This window comes from Phalacrocorax carbo, chromosome 3 (genome assembly GCF_963921805.1).
Source record: "Phalacrocorax carbo chromosome 3, bPhaCar2.1, whole genome shotgun sequence".
Taxonomy (NCBI): domain Eukaryota; kingdom Metazoa; phylum Chordata; class Aves; order Suliformes; family Phalacrocoracidae; genus Phalacrocorax; species Phalacrocorax carbo.
The window spans coordinates 49,911,474-49,929,529 of NC_087515.1; the positions used below are offsets into that span (position 1 = coordinate 49,911,474).

At 39.6% G+C, this 18,056-nt stretch overlaps 1 long non-coding RNA gene across 2 annotated transcripts in view; it reads left to right on the plus strand.

The window, feature by feature from the left end:
• The window catches only part of LOC135312548 (uncharacterized), a 259,368-nt gene that overhangs the window by 158,068 nt on the left and 83,244 nt on the right, over positions 1–18,056 (plus strand). For both annotated transcript variants that reach the window (XR_010372128.1, XR_010372129.1), the window contains exon 3: positions 7,576–7,631. This is a non-coding gene — a long non-coding RNA (uncharacterized LOC135312548). The remainder of the gene's footprint in view (positions 1–7,575; positions 7,632–18,056) is intronic.

Sequence of the window (18,056 nt, forward strand, 5' to 3'; positions counted from 1 at the left end):
TTGCAATTATGACAACACTGTGATATACTTAGTAAAGCCTTAGAAGACCCATGACAGTGTATGCTATCAGTAGACTTGTATGCTTCCCTTATCATTTTCACTACTAGCAATTTATATCAAACCAATGAGAATATAACAATTATTTCTTTCCAAATGCAAAAAATTGTTAGCTTGTCTCAATCAGGTTCTCTTCCCAGAATCACACACAGTAAGAGATTATTAATGACTTTTTCTTTGTTATACATTCCTCTGAAATAGTTACCTCAATTATGGCATCTTGAATTAATATATGTAAATGCATTTTATAACAGAAATCTTAACTATTTATAGAATGACTTTCACTCTTTTCTGAGATGTTGCAGTCAGTTCTTATTAGCAAGGTACAGCCTAATCCTCTAAGCATCTACCCGCAGCTGTCCCCTGATTAAGCAACTCAAAAATGCTGGCAAATCAGGGTCCTGAAAATGCTTACAAAATTTCAAAGGGATTGATTTGGGTTAGTGTAACACCTTGGAAATTTTCAAGTGAATTGCCATGTTTATTGAAATGTGAATGGTGCAAACAGAGCTTTCCTTTGACTTAGGAATGGATTTTTGAAATTTGACTTGGATCAGAGGAAGAACTGTGTGTCACTGTGCTGTGGAAATTTAGTTCAATGTGTACTTAAAACCAACAAATGAACCAAAAATCCCCAATCCAACATTCCTGCATAGGTAGAGAACCACTAATATCAATCAGAGTTTATAAGTTATGAAAGTTTATAAGCTAGAGGTAGATATTTCAGCTCTTGCAGACCCCAAGGTGGCCAAATGGCTTCTGCCAGGAGTGCAGTGTATATGTGACATCCTCAAGCTACAGCAGTGCTTCACCCGACAGCTTATGCAGCATGGCTGTCCTCTTCTGTCATTTCCTAGAGACCAAAGAAGAATGCCTCAAGATGAAGTCAGAAACGGTGCACCAAAAGAATGACTGAGCAGACATTTACGGTCCTAAAAATAAATTATTTTGACTTTCCCAAGTAAATACTTAAACAAATGTGCTGCCCTTGCCCGAATCTGGGATAATTTTAAAATTCTTATTATGGTGAAATTGCTCCTACTATGGCTTATAGGCTCTATGAGAGGGAAATCCGTATTGTTTCACCATAGTGGGTGGTAAAAATAAAGGCTAGTCACAGACAGAATATGTAATTTCACACATTTATTCTTGCAAAGTAAATACTAGTTACTTTGTGCTTCCCCTGGTAGGGTGGCTAATAATTTTTAGTATGTCATTTTAGTGAAATTCTCCATCAGAGTCTCTATCCACTGTTGCCTTAACCAGCAAGTGTCGGGCTTTTTGTATATATCCTCTTAAGGAAGTTTCAGAACTGTTTGAGTGTTTGCTATGTTCTCTGTGTCAGATCCTTAAAGAATTTACTGGCAGGTCAGACTTTCTATTTGACTTAATTCTTGGACATTTCAAAAGAAATTCTAGTTACATTTACATGAAAAATAAAGAGAACCATTGAAAATGGGACAGGTAATAACTTTAGACAAAAGATGAAAAAATGTCTTTTTAAAATACAAAGGTGAGATCAGACATTTTCTTTGTAATACAGGATAAATAATCAAAACTCTAGCAGGAAACAGGTGGAAAATTTCTGTGCTCATAAAAGGCTTAAAAGATATAAAGGGCTTTCATGGTTTTAGTTGGGATAGAGTTAATTTTCCTTCACCATAGCTGGCATAGTGCTGTGTTTCGGACTTAGTATGGAAATGATGTTGATAACACACTGATGTTTTATTTATTGCTGAGTAGTGCCTGTACTAGTCAAGGACTTCTTTAGCTTCCCATGCTCTGCCAGCTGCACAAGAAGCTGGGAGGGGAGGGGACACAGCCAAGAGAGTGGATCCAAACTGGCCAAAGGGGTATTCCATAGCATATGACATCATGCCCAGTATGTTAACTGGGAGGAGCTGGCCGGGGGACGCAGTGATCATGGCTCGGGGACTGGCAGCATTGGTTGGCAGGTGGTGAGCAGTTGCATCGCTTGTGGTTTTTTCTTTCTTTTTTTTTTTTTTTTTGTTTCATCTCTCTCTCTTGTTATTTTCCTTTTTATATTATTATTATTATTACAATCATCATCATTATTATTATAATTGGCATTGTTACTGTTACTATTTTATTTTCATTATTAAACTGTTCTTATCTCAACCCACAAATTTTCTTGCTTTTGCTTTTCTGATTCTCTCCCCCTTCCCACAAGGGTTGAGGGAGTGAGCGAGCAAGTGGCTGTGTGATGCTTAGTTGCTGACTGGGGCTAAACCACGACAAGGGCTAAGGAAGAGTAAAATTGTTTTGGATCAAATTTTAAATTTGACTCATTCTCTACTGGGTCAAGAACTGAATCAGCTGTGGAGTAAATGCTTTACTGTCATACTACTATGAATATGTCCCCCTCCATAAATCAGGAATTTGTTACTTAATATGTGTTTCCGAATTAACTTTATTGTTCAAAATCCCCTCTACTAAGAGCAAAAGGAAAATAACAGAGACACCAAACAGCGTAAGGACCAACTGAGTAGCGAGGAATGATATGTACCAAATACACTGTTACTCTTAAGTCTGTAGAAACCAGGCTATGTGTTGCAAAGTTTAATAGCTCTAAATCTAAATATTACCCACAGGAAATCTACAATCATCTTAATCATTTGCTTGAATTATGCATATGGGACTACGCTATCTGCTAGCCTAACATAGGTTATTGCTTAGGGATTAGTATAGATGTAACTGTATTATTAGGTTGGATAAATTACACCCAGCCGTACAATTACATGCACCCCAGTTTGCCAGGTTTGGTCTTGTCTTCAAATGGTAGGCTTAGGGTTTATGTAGACTGTATGTTGCAGTTACAGTTAGTCAAAGTCCCCACATATCCTTGAAGTCTATTTAATATTAAATATGAACAATAAGTGTCAGTATAAAGAACAGTCTTTCATTATTCTTTCATGAACCGCCCTGATTTCTTTTCTACATAAGTATTTATTCTCATTCAGCAAGAGACATCGGCATTACATCCACACACAGAGACACACATAGAATACACATGGGGAATGTTTTTCACTAAGTATTCCTTCTGACTGCAAGAGCTCTGTGGGACAAAACATGATGAGTGATGGTGTAAGAGGCACAACTTTAATTATGAGATTCCACCAAACTGATTTCACCCCTCTCTATATATGCTCAATTCTTTCCTCCCTTGTCATTAATACATCACCACTTCTTGCAAAGAAATAGCAGTGCCAGGTTTATCTGCCTAATATATCTAAAATGTCAAAAACATAATCCCAGCTCTTGAAAAGCAACTTGACTAACACAGGCACTGCCTAAGCTTCACAACATTGCCTTGTTAGTATGCTTATTATTTCTTTCTTGTCTGACATTAAGACTTGGAAGAGTTTCACAAAGATCAGCAGCCATCAGGTACAAGACTGTATGCAGTACTATACAAGGCCTGTGCCTTCCTTTACCATTTGGTTGCCTTTTTAGTCTGAATCATCTTTTCACTGTCAGGGGCAGAGAAGCATAGTAGATGCAGTGAGTGAATGTGGAAGTGCCTTAACAGCCAAGCCATGGGATTCACAAACAGTGGGGTCTAAGAGAAGGAATGTTTGCTCCAGCAAATATTCATAATAGCCACCGACCGCAAGCTTGGGAAGGACCAAGAGGAGGTGGGCTTTTAAATAATTGTAGATGAGCTACTAATAGTTTGTCATCCACGTAAGATCAACTGGTTGCCATTTCAGTACTTTTTGTGTTGTACTTGACCTCTGGTATTTGATTTTGTGGCTTTTTACTGTTTTAAGTTTTCCTACTTCTCCCTCATAGATTAAAAACTGTTTGGTATTAAACGTGTCTGGCAATTTTGTGTTGAAGTCATGTGAGTTTGGCAGTGCTGGGGGGGAAAAAAACCCCAAACAAAAAATCTTTTCAGGGTGAAATTGTATTGGATTTCCTGCTGTCCCCCCTGGGCTAGCTCTTAGCTGGGGGTTGCTCTCGATGGCAATGGCTAATCAAGCTCTGAGATGAGGAACCTGCACAGGAGACCACAGAGAATTGTTTTCATGGAAACTCAGTTTAATATCCTGTCAGTTTTGTTTATTATTTTAATCAAGTAGAACTTACTCTGTAGCCACAAACTTCACATTATATTTGCAATTTTAATATTATTTGAAAGTGGTGCTCTGAAAACTTGCCATTCAGGAAGTTAACAGGAGTTGTTCCAGCTGGCCTTTGGCAGAACACAGGGAAACTGCTGTTAAGGACCAGTGCCCCCCATTTCCAACAAGGTATTCAGCCTTGCTTTTCTTTTATTCTAAAACCATCCCCACTGTAAAGTAGGGCAATATATCTTCAAAACAGGTAGATTCAATAGGTCACGTGGTGCTAATGCAAAAAACTGATCAGTAACAATTCCAAAGGGAAAGAGGTCGAGACATGCATTTAAAAATTCCTCAGTCTTTCCTTTTATTTACCCTGACAGAATGTAAAGTTATTATGTTAAGATGCTCTTGTTATTTTAATAAAGTTGAAGCTACCCCATATCTTGGAGCCCTTTCTTATGCCAGCGATTTCATGTCATTTAAAAGGAGTTCTCTGAAAAGCTGTATCATTCTCCAGGTCTGCTGTTGTATAGATGGGAAAGCATGTTTGCACCAAGAATGTGTAAATGCAAAAGCAAAAATGCACTGAGATAAGGATTCTCATGGTGATTGATGGTCAGTAGTTTTGTCACAAGTGATGTGACACTTCTTGTGTGCTTTTTCGGCATTTTTTTGGGTAGTCTTTGATCAGGAAATAGAGTCGATACTATATAATTTATGTGACTGTTTACACTGTGAGACAGCAGTAGCAGTGTATAATTCGCAAGCGGTCTATAGATAGAAATGTCTTTGCATGAATTAGTGGTCAAATAAGTAGGTTTTGTTCAAATAAGCTCATAAAGAATTAACAAAAAAATCCAAAGAGGCCAGATGAATCCATTAAATTCCCCATTGCAAGCAGTTCCCCTATTCTTGTATTTATGATTTCAGCCTTACGTGGTTGGTATCCTATCACATGAAAAGCCATAATACTTTTTGTGAAATCCATGGTGTTATTTCTGGGAAACGAATCTCCGTTACTAGGCACAGAGATGTCTGGAATTAGTTGACTACATTTCCCTTGGCAGGAGGCAGCTTTCCAGTTTTTTGTGGGGAGGACGAATGAGCAGGCAATGCTGGGAATGCGACTTACTTTCAACACTGCCTCTTTTCCTATAGCGTTAATAAAAATCATTAGTTACGGCATGTTAATGCAACATGATTGTGTTATAGCATTCTGTACTGCTCTAACTTATTTATTAAGCCACACCAAATTAGATAATGCAAAACCTTTCAGCCTGGTGGAAATGTTATCATGTTGCCTAATTCTATGCAACATGCCAGAAGACTTGTTCTGCTGCGGCCTTGGGTGTGAGGGCAAGGAGATGACTGATGTGAGCATTCAGTGGCCACCACACTCTCTCTTTCCTCCTGCCAGGAGGGTCTCCTGCCATTTCAGCTCTGCCTCTGCTCCAGGAGGCTGTTGGGTGCCCGGTTATACACCCCTGGCTCCCAGCCAGCAATCACTTGCAGCCATCAGGTCCAGCCCTGCAGGGAGGAGGGAGGTGCGTGGTGGTGGAGGGTGGCTGAGGTTCTGCAGGCTTGCTGAGAGCTAGAGAAGGAAAGAGAAGGGGCTTTGGATTTGGTAATTCTGAATGACTTGTGGAAAGCCACAAGTTACTGCAAAACTCGGTGGCAATAAGCAGCAGAGCCCTGGGGGAAAGATGTGGAGAAGGCAGTGACAGTAGTGAATCTTTGATGGGCTTGTGAGCTAATCAGCCCATTGGCCGCTCGAAAGGTCACATTATTAAGCTGCTGAGGACAGCTGACACTTTACCACCCTTCAAAGTTTTCTTACAAGAATGCTGTAAAACCTAAAATCAACCCAGTATTTTTTACTGCACGTAAGACCAACAGATGTTCTCACAATACATCCCACAAGAGCTTTCCGCTTACTCCTGTAGAGGTACACAGGGTCTTTCTTGTATGTTTGAGTTCACATCACTCCCTTCTAGTGACAGGATGAGATGTGCTGCAGGAGGAAATGCCCCAGCTCAGGCGTCCAGAAGAGCTCAGTTCTGCTGGCACTCAGGGGCCCGTGGAGCTGGCCAGAACAGCCAGACCAATCTGTGGGCAGCCCCTGCCTCTCCTCAGAGGTTCCTGCGCCTGCTGCCCGGGCACTGGCACCCTCCGCAGTCCTGTGGGTGAGCTGCTTGGGTGGCCTGGAGGGGAGGAGCCTCAGCAGACAGCACCACTGCTTCTTTCCACCCTGACCCCCCCAGCAGACATGGGCCATGGCCAGGCTTGCTCCAGCCCGTCCCACCCCAGGGGTGGCTCTTGGGAATCTCTCCTTCCCCTCACGTAGGCAGTGGCTCACACACGAACGGGTACTTTCTCCTCTTTGCTATCTCCGCAATGCAATTGTGTTTAACCTCTTTAGGCAGTGGGCTGTTATGTGTTTATGTGATTTTCTGGGGCTAATGTTGTTCTAGAAACCGTATTGTAAGATATATTAATAATCTGTTCTGTGAAACTGATGTTATGTTCCTGCTCTGTTTTCAACAGAAACCAAGTGTGTCCCATTAAACTCAATGAAAATTTTAACCAGGTGCCTTGACAGGACGTGTTAGAAATACAGCTTATTTTTCCCCTCCAGCCCTCCTCAAATACACATCAGGTTTATAGATAATAGTATCCGTTAGCCTTAAGCATCTTTTTTAGAAACAAGTGGCTCTCTTGTGGCTTTTTATCAGTGTCATGTCAAGTTGAAATATGTGCAGAACAGACCAGGAGTGTTTTCTAACTCACTTCGTATATGTTTTAATGTATATATTATGCAGGGCAATAGGGGATCAGTCTCAGTGGAGTAACTTCAGAAATAATTGAAAGCAGGAGTTGTTCCTGATACTTCATAAATAGTAGCAATAACTCATCACATTTTGCACACTATTTGAGCTTTTCATATTCTGCTGTGCCATTCTGTGGTCAGGACTGAAAAGCAAAATCCTTTCAGATCTCCTGTAACTTAGCAGAAAGCTTTAAGAAGTAAATCAGAGATAAAGAGGAATAATTAACCTTTTCAGAAGTCACTTTCAGCCAGAAGAATTCATGTCTTGCTTTTGATCTTTCAAATTGACCATGAACCTTGCATTCATTTTGTTGTATATTATAATTATATAAAATTATGTGTTATAATATATAAGTAAGTAGAACTGAACTATAGACAAAATAAAGTGTGGAAAGTGTTTTGGAGGAGATACAAGTAAGTAAACATATGAAATCTAATCAATAAGGTAACACTTTCAAACATTAGCTGTTAAAGAATCTTGATAAATCCCATCAGTTGTGTGGAGCAGTACTATTAGGTTAAATTATATAGCAGTGATAAGCAGAACCCATCAAAACCAAATAATTAATTTTCTCTCTTTCAAACATTTATTTTGGTTTATAGTTGTAGGTGTAGGAACTACTTTCCCCTACCAAGACTGAGGAAAGGAGCATGTGCAGGTAGGAAACTGGACATACACCACAGGAACCGGGTACCCTCCTTAACCTGCACAGGATCCACCCATGTAGGCTCAGTTAACTGGATATTGCACAGGAAGCATGGTAGCAAGGTTACATTTCATGCACCTGCAGGATGCAGCAAAGATAAGTCAGCCTTTCCCTAATCCTCGTGAGAGAGAAAAAAGGAGGTGGGGGTGGAAGGGGGGGGGAACCAAAGGTGTCGTATAGGGAAAAGAGATGGGGAAGATTTATTGTTGTTTATAATTAGCTCCCAGCCCTTTTTGCCTTTGTCCCTAACCTCAGCTGAGATTGTCAGGCAACCTCTGCTCTGTGCCATCTTTGAGATCTCCTCCATGTTTAAAGCCAAGCTTGTGGTTCTGTTGGCAATGGTGTAGCTACTGGCCATATCAGACTTAGGCTGGTGGGCGAATTCTCATACTCTCACTATTTGGCTTTTTTTCTACTCATTCTCCCTGCCTCAAATCACACAGGCTCTTCTATAATCATTTTAGGCCTGTAACTATTTGCCCCATTTAGTAAATATTTTCCTAATGTCAATGATCAGGTGCATTAGCAGCTGATGGAGCCCTGGCTGTAGCAATTACAATGCAAAACAATGAGAGCCATGTCACAAACTTACAAAATGTCACACATCTGCCATTGTAAATGAGCCACTATCAAACCTTTATAATAGCTCTTTTGATCTATTCTAATGCACAAATTATGGTTGTTGTCACGTCTTATTACTATTATCTTGTGGAAGATTGAAATGTTTTGCTCTCTGATAACAAGTTCCTAATAATTTACCTGCCTGAGACACAAAGAAAGAAATTGGGTAGAATGCTAGTTTTTTTCTGGAGTTGCTTAATATTCCCTCAATGGTATTTAATACGTTTTGCTACAGCAGTGCGATTTGAAATATTCAGAGCATCTATTACCAGGGCAAACTATATGGCGTAGTTTTCATCTAATGACCTCATGGCACAAGTGAACAGTGAGCAACCTGATGGAGGGGACAGACACCACAGTTTTTTGTCATTTAGCTAAGCACAGATCGACAGGGATGGCTGTGATATTTTCAGTGGGGTGAATAAGGGCTGTGCTATGTGGGAAAGGAGGTGTTAAGTGCGATCCTGCTCAGCCAGTAGTAAAGGTGTCGCAACAAAAATGGCAGCAAGTCCTGGGTGGTGGCAGCGGTGTGGTGTCACTCACTGGAGGGTGAATGATGTGCATTGCTAGCAAAATGTTTTTTGCCATGTTTTAAAACAAAAATACTGGTCCCTTGGTTGTTTAAATCTTGCAGTCTGTCAAATGATCACAAAAGGAAAAAAAATATCTATAACATGGAGCTGAAGCGTAACATGGAGCTGAAGCTCAGTCAGCAGGGGGGCAATTTTTACATGGCTCAAAAGCAGGATTTTTACGCCTACACCAGCTGCGAGCAGTCTGACTAGGATTATTTGAACAAAAAGGCCTTGGAGGAAGCTGCTTGGTCATCCCTTCCACATATTTGGAGGAAAATGCTTCATAAATGGCATGTTTGTTTGGACCCCTCCAGTGGCTGCAGACAGGACACAATCTTGTAACGGTGTGCAGAGGGCTTTGCATCTGCGAGGGAAAAAGTCCATTCAAGGGCAGGGAGTGAAAGGAAAACTGCTGGAGTGCTGGGAACAGTGCAAAATACCAATCAGTGAGGATTGTGTCCAGGCAACTATTCCTAGAGAGTATCTGAATATAAATGACATTGTCCCAAATTAATAGACTCCTCAACCGCTTTAGTTTATTAACGTTCTTGGCGCTTCCCCAGAAGTTGAAGTAAGTTTGCTGAATTGCGTCGTGCTTATTAACTGGAGAGAATACGTCCTAAGCATTTTTATTGTCCTTTTAGTGTCTGAACCTGCGAATATTATGGCTGTGAAATGAATTATAATGATGTGCTAAACTGGAGTAATCTCAGTCATTTTATTAAGCACTTTGTGAATGAAATGGAGATTGCTGGTGCTGTATTTTCTTTGAATATACTCCCTGTGCCTCTGCAGAGCATGCATGCAGCTCCTCAAGAAATGAGTATGCAAACCATATGGTATAGCCTGGGATGCCAGGGTGAAATTTTAATCTCTTTGAGATAACATAGATATGTTACAGCAGTGTCTCCCAAAACCCTGAGAAAATCTTCTATAGTTTTATTGTATATTGTTTCTCATATTAAAACAACCTGTCAGTAGCTCTAGTGATTAAGTTATTTTTGCCAAAGAACAGCAGCCTCACTCTGCCATCGTTATTCCCTGTCCACATATTCTTTTCTTGCATATCCATGTATTCTTTCCTGTGGCTCCCCCAAAAAAGACCATTTCCTGTAAGGTGAGCTTTGATGCTTTCGTTAAGTTTATGTGATTTTACTTGTGTATATTTTTCCCTGTAATTAGCTGCAGGACAGTTACTTTTAGCAAGATTTTTACATACAGAAATGTTAATATCTAAATGTGGGAAAGAGCAGTTTTTCTCTATGAAATTCAGTTGAGGCTTTTTAGTTTTATTTTTCACAGTATACCAAGAAGCCATGTTTTTAGGAATATGTAGTCCTATGGTTCTATAGGATCTACTATTTTTATTATTCATTAACTGAATTACAGGTTGTTTGGGAGAAGATGCATATTTTGAGCAGTTATTTACTGAGTTTGGGTCACAAGGCACGTCTGTCAAGTGTGGGGACACAGAGTGGAGCAGATGCAGTTACAGGTATTGAACTAAGAACAGGACGTGGAGAACCGCTGTTTCCTCTGCTGTGGCAAAGGAAGGAAATTTGATGGCAGCTTTGCTCTACAGCTTCTCTACATAATACTGTGCATTTGATGGCAACCTGAAAATGTACTAGCTTGGGCCCAATGTTTATTGATTTCCTTTAATGTAATCACTTGGTAACATTCAACATTAAGGATATCTCTGGCAAGCAGGTACTTAGAATTTAGCACAAGATCTTGTATTAATACTGAGTTCTCAAATGCAGTTGTTAGTAATGCTTCTTTTTTCTTTCTTTTTTTTTTTTTTTTTTTTCTTCCAGGCATTTGAATACTGCTTTCTGATTTCTCCTTAGTTCTGAAATCTGATTGTTACCACAGGGATAAATGCACGTTTTGAATTACAGGCCAATGTAATATGGGCTGACACTGGAATAATTAACATGACACAAGGGATACTGTACAGATTTTTTCAGTTACCTTTGAATCTATGAAAAGCTAGTTTCTAGTTTTCTTCCATTGCTTTTCACAGTTTCGTAAACCTTATTCAGTCAGTTATAATTGTACATAAAATCAAAGTAGAAACCACAGAATCAATACCTTAGAAACAAAAGGCATCTAAAAAGCACTGAGCCTGGAAGATCCTAAAGAGAAGTGAAGACTCTTCTACATATTCATGAGGTTTTACAGAAATGAATATCAGAGTGATGAAAAATATATTTGAGTGTAAAATGCCCATGTTCATTAATCTCTTTTCAAAAAGTCACAGGGCAGAGTGTCAGCATATCAGCTTTTTGGGAACACAGTTAAAGGGAGACTATGTTCTGTCTCCGAGGCCATCCATGGTTGCTCTTTGGTGGGTGCGAGACAGATGCTGCTTAGGTAGGATTCATCAGACAATCATATTTAAAGCCCTGTCAAGTCCATGATAAGTAGGAGAATTTCTAGGTTTTGGGTTTTTTCCTTCTCTCTGTTTCTCTATGAAAGAAGATGTCTGTTCTGTTTTATATCTTGATTAGAAAACCTCCCACCCAAACTATTGTCCCTATAAAGATTTTAACTGCGCCATAGACTTTTGGACCATATTGGAGGTTAGAGGACTGGAGGGTCGTCTGGGTTAACGGGGTGGGGGGAGGCAATTCCCAGCAATTTGCTGAAATTTATTAGAGTTCTTGCGATAACAAGGCCCTCAGCTGCTGCTCTGGGTGCCATGGAAACAGGCATTGCTGCAAACAGGGGAGGCTGCTTTCAACTCATTCCTATTTCAGAAAAAAAAAAAAAAAGAAAATAGGCTTTTGTGGGATGACTCGTTGAAAGGACTTTGCCCCTGTCTTTTAGCAGTGCATGTGGCCAGCACCCTGGCAGAGGGACTCAGAGGTGTCACAGGACTGATGGGCATCTGCAAGAGGTGGAATGCTAGCAGTATTCTCCTGGGGGATTTTTGAAATTCTGGGCTCTTAATTTATGAGAGAGTTAAGTATCAAGTAGTAGACAGTATATTTAAATGAAGTGCTAATCTCATCAGAGAATGCTTTTGTGGTTGAAACATTGCACTGGAGTTCTGGAAATCTGACTTACATGCCTCATTTGTCAGAGAGCTATGCCAAGACTGCTTAGCCTGGCTTTTCACCCACCCCAGCTCCCCCAGGCTGCTGGTGCCATGGCATGTTTGCAGCTGACAGGGCACGTTGCTCTGCAAGTGACCCACGTCATGCAGAGGTTACTGCTTCGAGCCTTCAGACTTCCTCTGTGGCCAGTCCTCTGTGATTGCATGCAGCATGTGCAAACAGCGATATTTAAAACCGGTTTCAAAGTGATAATGTAAATACTGACAGATACCTCTGAAGTGCTTTCAGGCTCATGAAAGAAAACTGTAATAGCTATATAACAGCACCATTATTACTAACCAAAAATAAATGGGCAAATCAAACACGCTGAGGGAGGGGTTTAGCACCTATTCATGCTTCTCATGTATTCTCTTCCCATTCACACTGTATGAACAAACTGAGCAGGTTTAATGCATCTTGTGGCGTGTTTAGTCCTATTTCATAGCCTGTTTCACAATGCTGGCACATACAAAACTATACATATTAGTGGTAGGGCATAATGCAGACATTACGAGTGGTTCATACATACTTCACCTTCTCCATTGAAATTTTCAGCTGTGGGGAGTCTTGTTAAATTATACAGCTGTTTATGCAGCCCAGCTAGTGCAGAGTGAAAAGCAAGGGAGGTGCCTTTTCTCTGATTCTCCCCTGGTACTTTCCCCATGATGCAGCTTGAAATGCAGTTTGGGCTTCCTGGACCTACATATATTGGGCCAAAACAGTCAATTCCTAATGATCTTCCACAGGAGATGAGGAGGAGGCAGGAGAGAATGTCAATAGGCACTGATTAGTTGTGTTCCTGCAGAACTCATCATTTTAACAATGCTAACATGCAACAACCCTGAGCACAGGATTGGTAGTGTGCTAGAAGATCTGAGTGGAAGTCTTGTGCTATTATTATTATTATGTCTTAATTTAAAGAATAGGTAAAATGCACTGAGAAACTTCCAGAGAATGGATTATTCGGAGTCCCAATTGATTGTGCTCTAGCTGGTGTCTTGGCTGATGTAGCTAGGCTTATCCAGAAGGCCAGAAGATGCCTGTCACCCTGAAGGGGGAGGGATGGAAAACCACTGACATCACCATGAAGTCCTGCATTTGTTTCTGTACTCAGACATCCCAAATTTTAGACCTTTTTGTGTGTTTCAGTGCTACCCCCCCCACTCCCTCATCTTAGTAAAACATCCTAACAAGTAATTTCTTACTCCAAAGGCAATTGATGGGAATCAGTGTAATGGTTTTATCATTTGAAGCATGGGAAATGTATTGTGCAACACCAGTGTTCAGAAAGCATTTGTTAGAATTGTTGTCATAGAGATCTTATTATTGCTGCAATAAATGTATAAGAATCCATGAAACAATTTAAGTGGTAAGCTTTATCCCTCAAATATAACAGCTGGAGATTTCCGGTTGAAGTTTCCTCAGCTTTCCTCACTGGGTAGGAGGTGGGGGTTTTCCCTCAAAACTCAGAGAGTGAAATTAGAGATATTAATGTGAGATTTTTTGCTAGACCTTACATGATAGCAGACATCTTAAAATGTTGTGGAGTTGATAATGATCACATATTTATATAAGATCTATTAAAAATTCCAGATTTCTCTCTGAACTGCACATGATTGTTTGTTCTTCATGTTATTCAGCAATACAGTAATTTGTCTTGCTTAAGCTGGTGTTTTTCCAATTTCTTTACATTCGACTCACATTTTCTGTGCTTACGTGAAGATGAAGCCAAGGAGACAGTCTGGAGTAACACAAACTTGCACTCCATGCTTTATCCATTTATTTCTATTTTTTGTGATTTTCAAGGTATATTGGAAAATAATTTAAATAAATTAACACTTAGAGCTGTATTACAAACCTTGAAGAAAACTTAAATAACATTGGTAGGTAATAGAAAAAATATTTTTAAAACTGTTACACAACTGGCAAGATGCACACTGTAGAGTCTTCAGCTGATTAGCAGCTTTCTGGCCCAGTGGAAATCAATTGCACAGAAAACCTTCAGAGCAAATCATTGGAGATAATGTGGAAAAACCTTATTTTTATAATATGGAGAAAGTTGCTGGAGCACAATAGTATTTATTTACTGATAACTGCCAAGTTTGGTTGCTTAATTACATATTAGCCCTGCCAAATCTAGATGATTGTAGGAATAAAGATGTGCGTTAACTGTGTTGTAACACGAGACTGACTGTGTCTTTGGTTCTCTGTCAAATGCAGTGCTTACTTATGAGAACAATTAAGGTAGGAAGCAACATGCCATACTTTGCTTAAACATGTACTTGATACCTAACAAATGGAGCGCTAAAATACCTCTGTGGTAGAAGGAAAAGCTGCAATCACTTTTCTCTGGCTGCAAAGGCTATAAAGGAAAAAAAGAAATCCCTGCCATGAGTAAGCTGCTTGCTTGTAATATCCAGTTGACATGGTATTTTTAGCTGAGGCAGAAGTTAGGGATTTATTATATACTCCATCAACTACATGCATAGCACAGATGGACAGACAAATAGAGATAGGCTCTTATCAGCCTTAACTGGAAGGTAACACAGCCCACCACAAGATTTCTTTGTCCCATAATAGGAATCCTAAAACTGATTGCCACAACTGATTGCTGTGCCAGCACCTCTGTCGTATGTGCAGTATGCATGGGCCTTTCCTACTTAGTGGACCACTGAGTTAAAAAAAAAATAAATCACAAACTCTTGCTATAACTTGCAGAGCTCTCTGCTGTCTGACACAGTTTGTATCAGTTTTAAATTTAAGATCGTAAGTGGCAATTCAGGCAATAAATAAGGGGCTCATAAAGCCAAGGACACTTGTTTCTTGCAAACATGTGATTACCAAACCCGGTGGGCTAAGTCATGCTTATCTGAGGGGAGAAAGAGCATGGATGGAGGATGGGGCACCTGTGGAAACTAGTTTGTTCCTATCCTTTGGACAGCATCTGTTGATACGATGTGAGTATCATATGATGCAGCTGTAGCTACACAGCTCATTACTACACATCTCTTCATGTTAGAAAGGGGCAGCATCTTCACTTGGGGAAACTAAAATTTGAGTTGTATCTACTATATTATGTGACTATCAAATAAAGAAACTCCTGTGTCTGTGGTTAGGACATGTATTTTTATTTGAAGGAGTTTGAGCTAATTACTTCCTTTGTTCTTTCTTGCTTCTTTCTTTTCAGTAGCAGGGGCTGAGGTCATGGTAATAGGATGGCCAGGAGGGAAGAGCACTGAGCCCTCAGTTTATTTCCATAGGAAATAAGAATTCCCCTTCAAAGGTTTGGCAGAGAAAACCGCTTTTCTCCTGTTTCTTAGTGAGAGGATTGCAAGGAGGTGTGCCAGAATGACAGCAACAGGGTGAAATGATACTGGGTTTTCTGGCTGTATATTACAATGCTATCATCCAAGAGATGCAGTCAAGCTCTGCTTTGGGGATTTATTCTGTCACGTGAAGTGTTTGATAGATCTGTTTCAATTTACTCCTTGTGCCAGGAGCCATGTTACTCTACTGTGGTCTGTAGGACAAAGCACAAGAAATACTGACTTCATCATGGGCATTCGAGGCAAACTCTTGAAGGAGGAGCAGAAGCAACTGCAGCTCAGCCCTTGCTCGAGTGGTGCAGTTTAATGGGTTCTGGGTCAGTGCAGTTCCCCTGTATCGATATGCTTTCTTATAAAATGCTCTTCAACTGTAAAATATGTTAGGAGACTAACCAAAGACATGATAAAAGCAGAAACTGGGACATCTGCACACACACCTGGACATAAATTTAATCACACCAGATGAAAGCTTTGGGTTTTTTTAAATTTATGAATAGTTGCCTTTTTTCCTCTCTTTTTTATTTGTTTTTGGCTTTTCCTATATCGGAAAGTATTATTTTTTTTGGAAGTGATTTGTTTATCTTAGCACAAAGGCTCTCTGGATACTTGATATCTTGGAACTCTTATGACATTCTGGAACTCCATTAAATTGTCTCATTTTATTCCTGCAAACCCAAGTGTGCAGTTGCACAAAGAAGCAAAATACTTGCCTTTCTCATTTGAAATATTTTTCACCTAACTCTCATCACAGCATGTTAACCTTCCAATAATTTCATTAAAGTTTGACATAATTTCTCTGGTTAGCATGTCGTCATCTCCTTTGAAAATTTTAGCCACATTAAATGACTTGGTGATCCAGTTGAATTGCTTCATTATATTTTTCAGTTGAAATTTACGGTGTCTTGGTTACAAACTCTGGCATAAAAAGACCATTCAGATAAGTGCAAGTTTTCAAAAATGGCATCATTAGCAATATTCAGAAAAATCCCTATCATGGGCATTGTTCCTGTTTCCTTCCTTGGTTTCCTTAGGAGTTGGCTAAATCCTAAGAAAAAGATTCAAAAGGAAAACTCAGTTCCTTCAAAACTCTTAAAGTTTGATATGTATGTTAACAAATTCTTGAAATAGTTCCAGTTCATCTGACCTTTGCCCTAAGGTACACGTCCATGAAAAGGAGACTTTGGATCCAGTCTGGGGTGGAAGGGCTTGGGTTTTGTTCCCCATTCCCACAGCTACTTTGTTTTTTCTTCTCTGCTGACTGGTTAATACAAAATGCATAACTGGGCTCCATGTCTGCCAATTATTAAAAAAAAAAAAAGGCAATTAAGGCAATTAAAGGGGGACGGGAAAAAAAGGCATGAGAAACCTTTGACATGTTTTAATTCTTTACTGCTGGGAGAAAATTAACCAAGGTGAACTGGAGTTGTGGGAAGCCAGCTAGCCATTTTTCAAAGTGGCAATCATTGTCACACATTGCATATGACATTCCTTCCTTCAGTTGGGATGTTTCATTTATTTCAATTAAAGGACTCAGTTGAACTGAGGAAGTGTTTTCTTCTTTCTTTGTTTTTACATTTCTACTGTATTTTTAATTTCTGATACTTGCCTCATCATTAATATTTCTTACCACAGTGTGTTTTCTATGACAAAGAAGGTCATTCCCTATTGCCTTACACAAATAGTGATGCATCATCTGTCTTTCTAGGACAGTGTGAGGTACTCAGCCATACCTGTCTGTCTTACAGCTGTTTGTCTTGCCATCTGTCTTGTTCCTAAGTGTAACATCTAATTAACACCTGTGGTAATTAATAATGCTGTGGGGTCTCTTCCCTTATCTATTACTGGTTTCAGTAGGATAAATCAGCACCTCGAACACTAAGGGAATTGTAGTATTTCATGATGAAGAACATAAAAAATGCTTACAGTTTTTAAAAATTCATAAAATAGAAGGTAGGAACCATGATTTCTAATAGACAATTTGTATGATGAATAAAACTTATATTTTACTGCCTCTTTGTAGAGTACTAACAGGGCACTGTGTAGCTGGGGGGCCCCACATGTACAGGAGACAGTTAAGTGATCAGTTCATGGTAACTGCCTCGAAGAAATAGGTTTGGGTTTTTTTAAGCTTAATAGTTTGCAGGTTTTGACGGTGATATTTGGCCTTTTGAAATTGTCAATTTGAAATTGGTCTTGGTATTGGTCTGTACAAAATTGCAGGTTGAAGGCTGAATGCAATTATTCTCCACAGATAATCTCTGTTAGAGCAAAACATTTGGTCATCTAAGTCATAGAGCATGGTTTCTGCAACAAACTGTTTGGATGATCATAAACAGGAGTATTTCTGGTTTAGAAATCAAATTGGTTTCCGCTTTATTCCAAAAGAATTAATTCTGATGATTAAAGAGACCTTTGCTTTTAGGCCCCAAAAATGGGAGCGGGGTGGGCGAGGAGAGAAGAAAAAAAGCAGTGCGACACTGGCACCGAAATCCATGCCTTGTGTATATAATATTCACAGGAGCTGGACTATTGATATCAGCTTCTAAGAGATGTGCCCCAGAATTAGTAAAGAAATATATCCAGTATTTGAAGGAGGAAATTCTCCTCCACAGATGTTTCTTTGTGATCAGTAACATTCAAAGACACATCATTTCTTTTGTTATTCCAGACACACTTCAGCTAGAAGAAATACGCACTTTTATCGGTCAAATCTAACAAATAACACAATACAGGAATAGGTTAGCTGCTTAAATT